The 14668-nt window shown below is 38.2% G+C and overlaps 1 protein-coding gene and 1 non-coding gene across 8 annotated transcripts in view; both read right to left on the minus strand.

Moving 5' to 3' along the window:
* RIPOR2 (RHO family interacting cell polarization regulator 2) overlaps positions 1-14668 on the minus strand; it is a 178133-nt gene that overhangs the window by 47832 nt on the left and 115633 nt on the right. The window lies entirely within an intron of this gene.
* Positions 9741-9849, minus strand: LOC116658413. The gene has a single exon (XR_004313792.1). It is a non-coding gene; the product is annotated as a U6 spliceosomal RNA (small nuclear RNA).

Below are 14668 nucleotides of genomic sequence, written 5' to 3' on the forward strand. Positions count from 1 at the left end.
AACGAAAATAATATAAATATTAATCATTGCAAAAACTGTTACTACATTATGGCATAACCATAGAATACTATGCAGCAGTTAAAAATAATAAGCCCACATAGAAAGACTCCCAGAACAAATTACAGAACAAAATAGAGTATAATACCAGGAATATTGAAAACAAAACAAAATTATGTACAGGAATAGAAAAGTTCTGAAAGCATACACAGTCCATAGAGAGGTGGGATTGAATGGCAGTCAGAAACACTAATTTCTCTACACTGTTTGAGTTTTTATAAAGGAAATGTATTTATGTATTATAGATATGATGCAAAATTCTTTTTTGAAACTGCAGGCATGTGGCGTTGTCCAGAAAAGAAAACCTCACATACAAGAACATATAAGATAACTTTGATGGGTATCCATTCTGTTTATACAATTGCTTATATTTAAAAGTCCTGCAGAGAAGAAATATGATTTCTAAGAAATAATGTATTTGGTTTCATAAATTCTGGTTATACCAGAACAAGTCAGATTCCTCAGTAAAATCCCTATTATGAGCTGTGAGCTATGTACCACTTCCTTTTTTCCGTCTGAAGGACTATTAGAAATGGGACTGCACTCCTGGTAGTACGCACTATACCCAATACATATTGCTAAGGTTCACCAAATACCATATCTAATATGAAAGAAATTCCACATAAAACAACAAACTTTTCTTTGGCTGCCACTACTTGAAACTCCCAGGGCTCTGAAAAATGTTTCTAGTCCCTAAGTTACTGATTTCTCACCTGGTCTTTCTGAAAACACCAGCAGAATTAGCATTCATTTTTGTGCATTAAATCGTGGACAGGTTTCAAATCTGAGGCAAATGGTGAAGCTGCTATGGTTTGCCCCCACATTTGCTTTGTCCCAGGAGGTCCAGGCTGTTAAACCAGGTGCCCACCCCCGCCTGCCATTCCCACAATCACTGCGAAGAACAGAATCTTTCTGGAAAGAATCCTAAGCACCCTAAGAGTTGACCAAACCCTACCATTCTGAGCTGAGTTTCTCAGCACAGAAACCAGAAAGCCACAGTTGTTTCTCTTCTTGACTCTTCATGCAATAAAACCTCAGCCTTCTCCCCGTCTACGCAATGCTAAGATCCAACTGAACACATAGCAGAGTCTTTTGAAATTGGAATGAGTATAGGACTTTACATGTTCTGTTATGACATGGTGCCAAAAGTGGGTGCTCTGAGCCACCAGCTGACCTGAAGTTCCTCGTTTGTTTTAAACTAAAAGGTAGCTTATCTAACCAGCAGGCAGTTTTTGGACAAGAAAGAGCATGGGGTCTGGAGACGGCAGGGTCTGGGGAGGTGGCTGAGGCAGATAAAGAAAGATCAAGGGATCAAGAGGTTCCCCCCTCATCCCGCCAGGTCTCATGCCTTGTTTGGACCAGAAATAAAAGGTGCAATGTGAGTGCAGTTCAAAGTGGGAAACAGCCCGCTATTAGGAGAACTGAGAGAGATCCTGATCTTCAGAATAAATGAATGAATGACAGAAGTCAACCTTGGAGCACTGCTTGGAGGACAGACAATGCAGGACATCTATCACAGGAGGGCAGCAGACCCTAAAACGCAGCTCCTAACAGTGCTCCCAGGAGAAACAGCAAAACTGGAAGAAAAATATTTGGAAAGTTCATCTATGTGACAGTTCCATTTCCCACTATACTCTGGTATCCTGGCCTATACTTTCTTGTGAATTTGATTAGCCTGAGTTAGCAAGCTTCTCTCCCCAGACGTGAACAATTCCTTCAGGGAACCCTGAAGATCAGGTAAGACAGGCTGACCTCCTTCCATCCCCTCTCAGGCATGAATCTCCAAACTGATCAGTTCACAGTAAAAGTGTTAGAGGCACTGATTAACCTATACGGTAACTGGGCAAAGCAACCAGTCAGCTGGAAGGAATGTTAATATTGCTTGTTAAGTTAAGTACACTAAAAGTCCTCAAAGGAAATAGGAATCATTAGATTATGTTTAGTTTTTCCAAGCATAAAAGCACTCTGCTGTATTAGGAAAACACAGAGAAGTAGAAAGAAGTCAGGGCAGGGAAGGGGAGGGAAGAGCCATATTGTTTCTATCATCCAAAGACAACCACCAGCAGAATTTTGGTGCCTTTAATTTTCTTCGACTCTTTCCTTTCTACGTAATAAATAAAAATTTTGAGCACAATGCATCTAAATTTTGTATTCTGTTTTTCCTATCAGATTTTTTTCCCCTAGAGGAGAAGGTAATTAGGTTTACTTATTTATGTTAAATTATTTTATTCTTTTTTAAATGGAGGTACTAGGGATTGAACCCAGGACCTCATGTATGCTAAGCATGTGCTCTACCACTGAGCTATACCCAACTCCCCCACCCCTGACTTTTTTTTAGAAAGATGTTGAGGGGTTTATAAATTAGCTTTTTTCTTCAGTCATCTTTAAAAGAGTACTTAGATCTACCCAATATTCATGTGCTTCTTTGGATAATAAAGGAGAGTCCATCAAGTCTACATTATATACACTGTTTATTTCAGATTTTAAGATATGATCAAAGGCAAAGTGAACCCTTGCAAGGACGACACCAGGGCTTCTCCATGGGAAATGAGAGCACATTAGCATTTGTACATGCCAGAGCTGCAGGACATCAAACATTATGAAATTAAAAAAAACAATAACACAAGAGCTGGCCATACTTTGTCTTAACTCTTGAAAAGTAAAGTTTTTGTGAACAAACAACCCAATTAAAAAATGGGCAGAAGACCTAAATAGTCATTTCTCCAAAGAAGACAGATAGATGGCCAATAAGCACATGAAAAGATGTTCAACACTGCTAATTATCAGAGAAATGCAAATCAAAACTACAATGAGGTATCACTTCACACCAGTCAGAACAGCCATCATTAAAAAGTCCACAAACACCACAAACAATAAATGCTGGAGAGGGTCTGGAGAAAGGGGAACCCTCCTACACTGTTGGTGGGAATGTAATTTGGTGCAGCCACTATGGAGAGCAGTATGGAGATTTCGTCAAAAAACTGAAAATACCATATGATCCAGCAATCCCACTCCTGGGCATATACCCAGAGAAAACTCTAATTCAAAAAGATGCATGCATCCCAAAGTTCACAGCAGCACCGTTTACAATGGCCAAGACATGGAAGCAAACTAAATGTCCATCAACAGATGACGATGGATAAAGAAGATGTGCAATATATATACACACACAAACACATACATACATACATACAAACACAATGGAATACTACTCAGCTATAAAAAAGAAACAATGCCATTTGCAGCAACATGGATGGACCTAGAGATTATCATACTAAATGAAGTAAGTCAGACAAAGACTAATATCATATGATGTCACTTACATGTGGAATCTAAAATATGATACAAACAAACTTATTTACAAAACAGAAACAGATTCACAGACATAGAGAACAAACTTATGGTTACCAAAGGGGTGGAGGAGGGATAAATTAGGAATTTGGAATTAGCAGATATAAACTACTACATATGAAATGGATAAACAACAAAGTCCTACTGTATAGCACAGGGAACCATATTTAATATCTTGTAATAAACTATAATAGAAAAGAATATGAAAAAGAATATATATGTATAAATGAATCACTATGTTGTACACCAGAAACTAACACATTGTAAATTAATTATACTTCAATTTAAAATATATGTATAAAATAAATAAGCTACAAAGATATATTATACAACACAGGGAATACAGCCAATATTTTATAATGACTAAAAATGGACTATAAGCCTTTTAAAATTGTGAATCACTATGTTGCACACCTGAAATTTATATAATATTGCACATCAACTATACCTCAATAAAAAGAATGCTTTTTTTAAAAAAAAAAAAGTAAGGTTTTTTTGTGGTGTTTTCCTTTTTTTTTTTAATGTAACCAAATTCTTTAATATAGAACACAAACTGGTGATTCTGGAAGATGCTCATTAATGACAGAAAATAAAACAGATCTCTATGATTTCTGAATGAAGTCAGTAAGAATATCTCAGTTCTCACCAAAGCACTTCTCATGGGGGGAGAATGTCAATTTAGAAATCAGAGGGGAGGGCATAGCTCAGTGGTAGAGGGTGTGCTTAGCATGCATGATGTCATAGGTTCAATCCCCAGTACTTTCATTAAAAAAAACCCCCTGATTATCTGCCCCCAAATAAATAAATAATAAAACTCATCTCAGTAAAGGATACCCCTCAAAAAAATAAAAAAAAAAGAAAGCAATAGCTGCACAACTATAAAGCTATGCCATCTCCATGTTAGACCATGTTAGACTGAGACCAGCAGGACAGTGGCAGGTTGCTGGGGTGACATGCTGGCAAAAGTAGACTCTTCTACAATCAACCCAAGTGTTCGCCGGGTGCCAGGGATGGAAGTAGACCAAGGAGCATGAGAGAACTTTCGGGGGGTGGTGTAAGTGCTCTAAAACTGTGCTGTCCTGGCTGTTGCATAACTGTATACATTTACTAAAACTCAAACTGTATACTTCAGATGAGCTAATTTTATGGCCTGTGAGTTTTACATCAATCAAGCCATTTGAAACACCATTACCAGTTTCCAGAAAAAGTCATCACTTCTTCCGCAAGAGGCAGGGCCAAGGAATCAGGACTTGAAAAGGAAAAGCTCAATCAAGAAGAAACCAGCTGAGAGTTGAGTATTTTCATGATTTGATGCTTTTCCCCCACAACACCATGTAAGACACCGCACACTGGCCCCACTGTGCTTTCTGAGTCATTTCTTCAGGCCCGATATCTGTTCCTCCGCTCTCCTCCCCTAACAATGCCATCCTGTTTCTGCTTCCCCACGTCTCGGTCAAGGGCAGAAGTATAATTCAGTTGTCGGAAAGAGGCATGTGGGCTGGATGTAAATAGCCTGTTATGCTAAATGATTATTTAAGATGAATCCAAAAATAGGTTCTGCTTATTATATGGTTGTAAGGTACCTATTACAGAACAGTTGACTAATCTCAAAAAGGGGGGGATATATTTAAGTCATTGGCTTTTTTTTTTTTTTTTTTTTTTAGTGTACGCCTTAGAATAAATCAAGGCAAGGCTAATATTTGCTTCTCAGTTGTCAACACTGTTTGCTAACCAAATGATAAATACATGCACTAGACATTACATTGACTGACTAAGACAAGTGATGTGAAAGGATGAAAAAACTCAAGGAACAACACAGACTCACTTCCTTAGTAAGAGATGGAAGAACCAAGCTCAGGGGTTCTTGCCGGCCTCTTGGGCACATACTAAACTTGCTGAACCTCAAATTTGGTATCCAAAGGATAAGAGTAGTCATTCTTCCTCTCCATTTAATAGATAAGCATGTGTATGGTTCAACTGAGATCACAGCATCATTCAATCTCACAATCACAAGGCTTCTTGGATATCGTTTAACCTGACTTCCCACCAACCCTATAGATGGCAGGACTTCTCCTAAAAACATACCAAAAATGAGGAAGTGCTTTATAAAAAGTAAGGTTCTTGAGAAACACAAAGATTGCGATAATGAAGACAGAGGTTCCACTAGCTTGGAAGAAAAAGAAACTCATTTCCAGAAACTCTGGAAATTGATATCGATGGCTTTCTTAAGACTCCATCCATCAACATATAATGATTAAGTTCATATTAATTGCTCAGCACTGGCAGGATGCTACGTGTTGTCCACAATCCAAAAAGAACCAAAGAATGATCTCTGCTCCAAAGTTTTAATAATTTAACAGGAGAAGAAAATATGACTGTACCTAAAGTGGATAGGAGACTATTTTTGATGTAAGAAATATGTAACAAATAACATAAAGTGAGATTTGGGTGATACTTATTTCTCAGTGCTGCCAGGAGAGCAGTTGAGTTGAGATGGTAAGAATTCGGACTCCCAAGTCAGACAAATCTGAGCTCCATTAAATACTGAGTGATAAAAACTAAACCATAGGTACACTGGAAGCCCAGTTCAAAAGTCAATTACAATCTTTTTTTTTTTTTTAAATAATTGGAAGCTTACAGAAAAGTTACAAGCACAAAAAGCTCTCATACATCTTTCATCCAGATTCATCATTTGTTGACATCTGTCAAATTTCACTTTGTCATCCCCCCCTCGGTAGGCACACGCACACACAATTATTTCCTGACTCATTTGAGAGCAATTTGCATGTTTATATATATATGCTCCTCCCTATTGAGCAATTTGCAGATATGATGCAATTTACTCTTAAATAGTTCAATGTGTGTATCCCAAAGATGTGGTCATTCACTTTACATAACCACAATACAACTACCAACATCAGGAAATTTCATATCAGTATAATACTATTATCTAATGTACATATGTTATTCAAATTTCACAAACTGTCCCAGTAATGTTCCATATACTGTCCCCAACCCCCCACCACCCTATTCCAGGAGCCAATCCAGGATCACGAGCTGCCTCTCCTGTCATTTGTCTTCCGTCTCCTTTAATCTGGGATGGTTGCTTGTCCTTTCTTTGTCTTTCCTGACAAGGACATTTTCATAGAGTACAGTCACTTTATAGAATGTTCCTTAGTTTGGGCTTGTCTGATATTTTCTCACAATTAGATTCAGGCTATGCATTTTTGGCAGTGACATCACATAAGTAATGTTGTCTTTCTGAAGGCATGGCATCAGAAGGCACAAAGAGTCACTTGGTCCCATTACTGTGATCACTTGGTTAAGGTATTGTTGGACAGTTTCTCCCCTGGAAAATTTCTGTTTTTGCCTTTGTAACTGGTAAGTGGTTGGTAAGGAGGTACTTGGGGGCTCTGCAAATATCTTATTTCTTTAACCCAGAAGTTTTCACATCCATTGATGATTATTGCCCAAATCAATGATTACTAAGATGATGGAAAAATGGTACTCTTTGAACTCAATCATTGTTTTGTTTTCTACTGTAAGAAAGAGTTTTCTTTAATCTTTTTACTTATTTCTTTTTGTCTAGTTATTGACAGGGACTGCCAGGATGGACTCATGGATTCTTATTTGTTTTCAACGGGTTTAATCTATCACCATCATTTGACAAAAAAGCCAACTGTTTCTTGAAGCATCTTCTAAGCAGCTCAATCAGAGGGATCCTGCCTTGTGGACCTCAAAACTTGAAATTACTTGTGAGAATGAACATATTCAGGGACTCAATGTATTATAATTATTTTCCCGATTATGTTTCATTTCTTTAACCAAGCCACAAACTTCTTGAATGTAGGTACCTGAGCATCTGTCTGGACCAACTTCTTTTTTGCTCAGTACTGAGTAGGATAGAAGATCACTGGCTTAGAGCCAGGCTGACCCAGGTTTCGCCCAAGTCATGGATTCTCTCTGCTCTCCTGATTTTTCTTGTCAATAAAATGAGGATAATAAGACCCAAGTTACCAAGGTCATTGCAAGGAGAAAATGAAATAACATATCTAAAAGGCTTAGTGTGGAGTAATGATCTTTTCTACTAATGAGAATGTAATCCTTTGAAGATACATCTGACTTTCATCAATCAAATGGAATGCACCAATTAGGAAAACATACCTACTTTAAAGGTAAGGAGCTATATAGAAATAAAGTAATTTGACATTACTGCTCCCCTCTTTCTTTCCCTTTTTACCCCCTCAAAGCAATGACAGCAGAGGACTGTGAAGCTATTTTAAGGGTCTGGCTGAACCATCTGAAGAGTAAAGAAGAAACGTTAATTGCAGGTCTACTCACTGGGACCGTCAGTTGTAGAAACTTCTAGGTAATTGACACCGTTTCAGTCTGGGGAAAATGAAAACTCTGTTTCTTCTTCTATCCTAGTGGATTAACTAAATGTGGGGAGAAGCAGCTGGCCTCACGATAATCCAGGACATAAAACTCGCTTAAATGTCAAGAGGGGTTGAATGGATTTTGACTAATGTTGTCACAACTCATTTTAAAATGCAAAATCTAGAACACTCAGAGACCTTCATTTGGTGCAAACGGCACATCAGAACAGGACCAACTGCTTCCTGGTTCGAAGGAAAAAGCATTCTGCACTTAAATGACGGTTGAGGCTATTAGCAAGAATAAGTAAATTTACCTATTTTTTTTTTAAGCCCAGCAAAAACCATCAAGAGGGAAAATTTCTTGGAAACATGGTCCTCATAGACGGCTTGGCTGATACTGCTGGGAAAAAAAATACACCCACAACAAACCCTCATTATTTGATCATTAGATTCAAAAACAACGCTCCGAGATAGAAGAAAATGGATGTTATTAATTCCTTTAGGCTGTTCTTGCATGTAGCCTGTTTACCCCTTGAGCTTGGCAACTCATTTCGAGCTAATGGTGATTGTTGTTTCTTTACTTCAAAACAGAATCAAAATGATACTGACATCTATTGTCATTTGACTTAACTGATATTATCATTTTTATAAGCTCCTGTTTTTTTTATTGTTCTCACTAGGACTGAGCTACATCTTTGGACATCTTAAACATAAAAAAACATCATTAGATTCTAGAAGAAATATACCCAGCAGTGTGTCAGGAAGCATAATTATGCACCGTGCACTGTTTCCTAGCCCAGCACTGGAATTTGTCCATGGGCATGAGTGTCAGGTAGAAAATGGAATTGAGACTTATAACAAAAGCAACAGGGTACAGTTCATCTCAGAGAAAGAATAAGAAATTATCTCAATGCTTAGATTATGGCATAAATAATCAAACTACTAAACTTTTCTTATGGTCAATTAATTTATTTCTGACCATTTTAACAAGTCAATTGAACTGATGGGGGATTGACTGATAATTACGTGATGGTAAATGTAACTGACTCAATTATGTGATGACATATATCATGGCCTTCATTTGCACTAGGAGGTGACCATTAAGCCCTTGCTTAGGGAAAGCAATGGACTTAAAACTAAGGCAGTCCTTTCAAACTCAAGTTACATTCGTCATTTTATTCCCGTTGTTATGACAACACTTTTAAAAAGCAGCACTTCAAATGCTTAGCATTCAAGGCATCTTATTATAGACTTGAATACAATACATGAGGGTATGAAATGCAGCTCAGAGGGGTTTTAAAGGGGCCAAGAGATGCAGAGGTAGAACACCTGGATGCGTTCTCAGCTTTGGACCCTGGAGCTCCTTACCTTGGCTTCTTCAACTTAAAAAAAAAAAAAAAATTGGTGAGGGCTCCTCCAGAGAAGGGAAGATGAAAGAATTTATGTGGGAAGATATGCATTATTATTCACAGTCTCTATTCTGATTCTCTTGATTACAGCCTGCGTCATGCAGTTTTTAGAAGTCTGTAAATGGTGTGTTCTGATCGACTTCAGTTGCTTATTGTTAGCGACTGGAATGATTCATTTATGGAACTATAATTCTACAGAAAGACTTATAATGTAGAATTATTATGAAAATAAATAACTGATAAGGGGTTAGTGGTACTGCAGTGAATCTATCACATGAAACAATGACCTGTGTGTTTGAACTACAGTCTGATAATTTAAAAAAAAAAGCATGGAAATGTTTGTTAAACCTTATGTTTTCATAGTTGATTTATAATACTGTGTTAGTTTCAGATGTACAGCAAAGTGATTCTTTTATATATTTTTTTCAGATTAAATAATATAGGTTATTATAACCAATAATAACCAACATAGGTTATTATAAGATATTGAATATATTTTCCTGTGTAATACAGTAAATCCTTGTTGCTTATCTATTTTATGTATAGCAGAAAAATACCCAAGCACTTCATTAACTTGTGTCTTCCTTGCCCAGGAGGCCATGATAATTTTCTCAGTATCCTTCTAATTTTAGCATACATGCTGCTGAAGTGAGCTTTCATTTTTTTAAAGCATACATACAAATAAAAAGATGTTTTTACTAAGGAAATGAGCAAGTTGAATGTTCACACTTTGCAATCATTATGTATTAACAGGGATAAACTGATCTGTCCTGTTAATTCTCTCTGCCTGGAAGTAAATTTCTCTGATTTATCCCAGTCTCCCTAAATCGGTGACGTTTTGTATGAAGTAATGTGAATTGCTACTAAACAACACAGAGGTGATTAAAAAAGGAAACTGAGAAAACGATGACATTTCAGAAGAATCCAGTGTCCAAAAGTTACTCTATGGAATATTCTAATATTCTATACAGAACAAGGCTGTGTAAAAGAGCGTGCCATCACATACCAGCAGTTTCAAAGTTGACTGGCTTCCCAGAGGCCCATACACATGTTCTCTGCATGGTAATTTTAGCAAATTAAACCGCTCTAATAGGGATGGTGGTTCCATTACTGGTCCTTGCTGCTGCATACCAAGAAGGTGGTCATATGAACAACATCTGCTGAGTATATTTTTGGTTGCCAAAAACCAAATAATTTACAATCAGGATGCAAAGCAGTTAGGTACAGCAATGTGTAAATACCTAGATTATCAACAAAGCAGAATTATGTTCCTTTTTTTGTACACCAAGAGCATGTAATCATGTCTCACTATCCTTTGCCCTGTTTGAAGGATTTGAACTATAAAAACAGGAGTAAAGCAAAAAAAACCATTTAATCCTTAGCTTACAGAACAATTTAGTGCAAAGAAAGAACAAACGTTTACGGATCCATCAACATGTGGCAAATTCCCAACAGCAAAGACAAAAGAATACATCACAGGCTTATTTGTACACATGTGAAATGCCACGTCACTTGGATTCTGAGTCCAAAGGCACTGTCAGGATACTTTCGCTCTCAGATGCCCACATAACTCCTAAAATCAGACAAAGCTCTCACTCAGGCCAGTAAATTAACTTCCACTCTTCGCTGTCTGCGATCCTCTGCTTGTTGATGTCCTTTGCTAATTTACCTAAAGGGGAGTCAGAGGCATTTTTATAGAGCAGGAAAATGAGAAAGTGACATTTCCCAAGACCACTTGTCTCTGGGGAGGGTCATAGCTCAGTTGTAGAATGCATGTTTAGCATGCATAAGGTCCTGGGTTCAATACCTAGTACCTCTATTAAAAAATAAATAAAGAAACAAATAAACAAACAAAGACCCGGGGAAGTACTGTTAAAATACAAAACAAATTCCCAAGACTACCTGTCTCCCTCACTCAATCACCTCACCAGTTTCAACCCTGTTCTAGTTTCAACCCTCTGATCACTCACAGAATTCACTCCATCCTCTGGGTCACATTAGAATTATTCTGAAGGGCTACTTTTTATTTTCTGGGACTCAAATGTCACTAGGAAATGCTTGGCCATCTTCAGACCCTGCATTTTCAATTTTGTCTCTGGTTCACTAGTGAGAAAGTGGTTTTCATGCATTTTCTTGGGTCCTTCCCCACTGCCTCCATTCGTCCTGTCAGGTCAGCCTGGGCAAAGTTATCAACAGAGCAAGTGATTCTTTGCTCTGCCTGGGAGAACTAACGCAGGTCACAGACTCTCTCTGGACAGATCTTCATGGGGCTTTAGATTCCCTACTGATCAAATAATTTATTCATGGGGAAAAGGGAGGAAGAAAAGACAAGAAACTCAAAAGATATACTGTCCAGATGCAATGTGTAGGCCCTGTTTTGATCACAATGACTGATCTACTGAAAAAAGTCATTTCTGAGACACCTGGGACATTTTAACATGGACTAGATATTAGAGGATACTAAGGAAATATTGCTCATTTGGCTAGGTAAGAAGTGGAAATCGAGATTATGCAAGAACATGTCAATACTCTTGACATGCCCACAGAAGCGTGTAGGAGTGAAATGACATGATGTCTAGGTTTGCTAGACCTTTCGCTAAATCTTGATTTGCTAGATTTAAAATGCTTCAACAACAACAACAAAAGGGATGAAGCAAGTGTGGAAAATTCTTGACAACTGTTGCATGTGTGATGGGTTTTCAGGAATTTGTTATCCCGTTTGCTTTTGTTTTGCGCATATTTGAAATCTTAATTTACTGGGTGTTTAGTGGCCCAGTGCTATATAAGAAGGCGATCCCAAATAGCGTATGGGTGTCTGGGTCCTCATCCAGCATAAAGCAGGCAAGCATAGCGTCAAACAATCATTCTTAGACTTTACCCTCTTCACGAAGCACTTCAGAACACAGTGGACGTAGGAGTAGAGGAAGTAGAATGAACGCAATACATGATAATCCTTGTCTCCCCCAATCTTGCTGCAGATAAAGATGAAGTCATAGAGAAGGGAAATTTGTCTGTTTTCTCTAGAAGGAGAAGGAGACTTGGTTTGGCCTTTTAGCTTGGTGGGTCTACCCAATCCCACTTCAAAGCAAACAAGAAGCCTATAATTTGACCACACTGGTGGTCAAATTAACTAGCTTTAATAAGTTCCAGACCTACCTAGTTTTCCACTCCTCCAAGACCAACATCTGTGTAAACACAGAAACCCCTAACTGGGACCATCTCTCTTGGATGTGAAACAGACCAACAGGGAGAGGAGTTGGGGGGTCAGGGAGTGTCAGGTTTTGCCTCTGTCCTCTGGCTGGTAGGAATATTCTGAGACTTTCACCGTAGACAAGGGCACAGAGGGGTCTAAGGCTGTCAGGACTTGGAGAAACAAATGCATACTTTGAACAAACTGGCAGCATGCAGCCTGGTGGCATTGGTCATACAAAAATGAAAAGATGAAATAACCCCTGTGTAGGGAAGTCAGGTGCTCAAACCAATTGACAGAGGCCTTCTTTAGTGCCAGTGTTAAAGTTAGAAGGATTTAGAATAGGCGACCCTTTGTAAATCAAAATAAACAGAATGGCGCAACTTTTGGTGACCATACAGCTGTTTGTATCTGTAGGATCACCTAGTGAGGTGATTCATAATAACATTTCATGTTGGCAGACTGCTCTTTTCCAAATGCTTTGATATCTATCTCTTGACAGCAACCCTGTAAATCAGGTAGGACCATTACTGTGATTCCTGTCCTATCGGTAACGAAATCGACCTGTAGGCAACGGTTCCAACAAGATTGTTGGCAGAGCTGGAACTCCAATCAGAGTTTCTACCCTCACATGTGGTCTTGCCTCTATCCGTCTCTACTTTCCTTTAGCTGAGAAGGCAGAATTCCTCTTCTAGTTTTCTTAATGTGACTTTCCATCAACTTGGAGTAGAGGGTCACCAGTACTCAGAATGCCCTGTCATCCCACAGACATCATTAATCAGTACTGATCAGGTGCTCAGAGAGTTTGAGAACAATTGATCCTTGGCTCACTGTCACTCTCCCTGCTTTTTATCTTCTTATTCCATAACCATTTCCCACACTGAGATGCTCATGATGGGGTAATAACACAGTATCACAATAATAACAGTATTTTAGATTCAACAAAAATAAATGGGTGGTCCTTGCTATTCAGGGTAATGCCCTGTACCTTCAACTCTTGTGATTAAATCCAGAAAGTCACGTCCATGGTTAGGAACTGAGTTATTGGGTTTATCTGAAGATATTTACCACATTAAAATAAATATTTAACCTACAGCCCCGGCCTCTGTACCTTCCTGCTGATGCAACTCAGTCACCTCTAGAAAAAGCCTAATATAACGCACCATCTAATTTAGAGAGTCTCAAATCTGGCTGCATATTAGAATTATCTGGAGAGTTTTTTATGGGATTGTCTGAGCCTCATCCCCAGAGACCATGACTGAATTGATCTGGGCACAGACATTTAGAAAACATATCTTGCCAGGGTTTACATAATCATCGATCACATCTGCCTTCCATTCTTTCAATATGGAAAAATCGAATCATGAATGTTCTTCAGTTGCGTGATTCCAACTCCACTACAAAAAATATTTGAAAAAGGCATTCGCAAGTCTTTATCAGAAACACAGGACAATGTTGTACCTCTTATTTAGTGGCAAAAAGGAATGGTTTGGGAATCTTAGGATTTAAAAGAAAAACTTTTCCACTGCTGCAATGATGCAAAAGTAACAACATATCAGAACTGGAACTCGCGGTCATCTAATCTTGTGCTTTCTGTGTGCTGACAAAAGCAAATGCCTTCCATCTCAGGGCTGCTGAGACCAAAGAATTCAGTGGCCCAGCAGTACCACTTTATCATGTATTGTCCGGACAGGTGGCTTAACCTCCCCAGACCTTAATTACCTCATATATTGTACACCTGTAAATTATACTGTACAGCAATTAGACTTCCATTCTTTAAAAAAAAGGGAAAAAGTACAATTGGGGTGATAAAAGAACTAGATTCATAGGTTGCTGTGAAAATCAAATAGGTTAATGAATTAAAGTGCTTAGAACAGTAAGTGTTCTCTATTCTTATCATTACAGGGATGAGGATGTACTATGAAGTCATCTCCAGTTTAATGAGGTCTAGATGGAGACTCCTGTGCATCTCCCAGAGAAGAAAACTTTCAAAGAAGGTTGATTTCAGTTTTATAACTTACCTAGGAATGCATTTATTAGTACTGTGTATTTTCAAGTCTCTTGAAAGTTGGATTAGCTGAGCTAGGCTTCAATTAGAGAGCCTATATAATATCTGCCGAGGGGGTAAAAAATAGTTGATCCTTCCTAAATTTAAAAAAATGCAGTTGGTATTAAATATGGTGCGAGATCCTAGGATATTTTACCACCAAGCAGGCATTTTGAAGAGTTGATTTTCTATGGTATGATCTGTTAGCTTTTCAGCACCCTCCAGGCAACCAGCTGCT

This window comes from Camelus ferus, chromosome 20, assembly GCF_009834535.1.
Source record: "Camelus ferus isolate YT-003-E chromosome 20, BCGSAC_Cfer_1.0, whole genome shotgun sequence".
Classification (NCBI taxonomy): Eukaryota; Metazoa; Chordata; class Mammalia; order Artiodactyla; family Camelidae; genus Camelus; species Camelus ferus.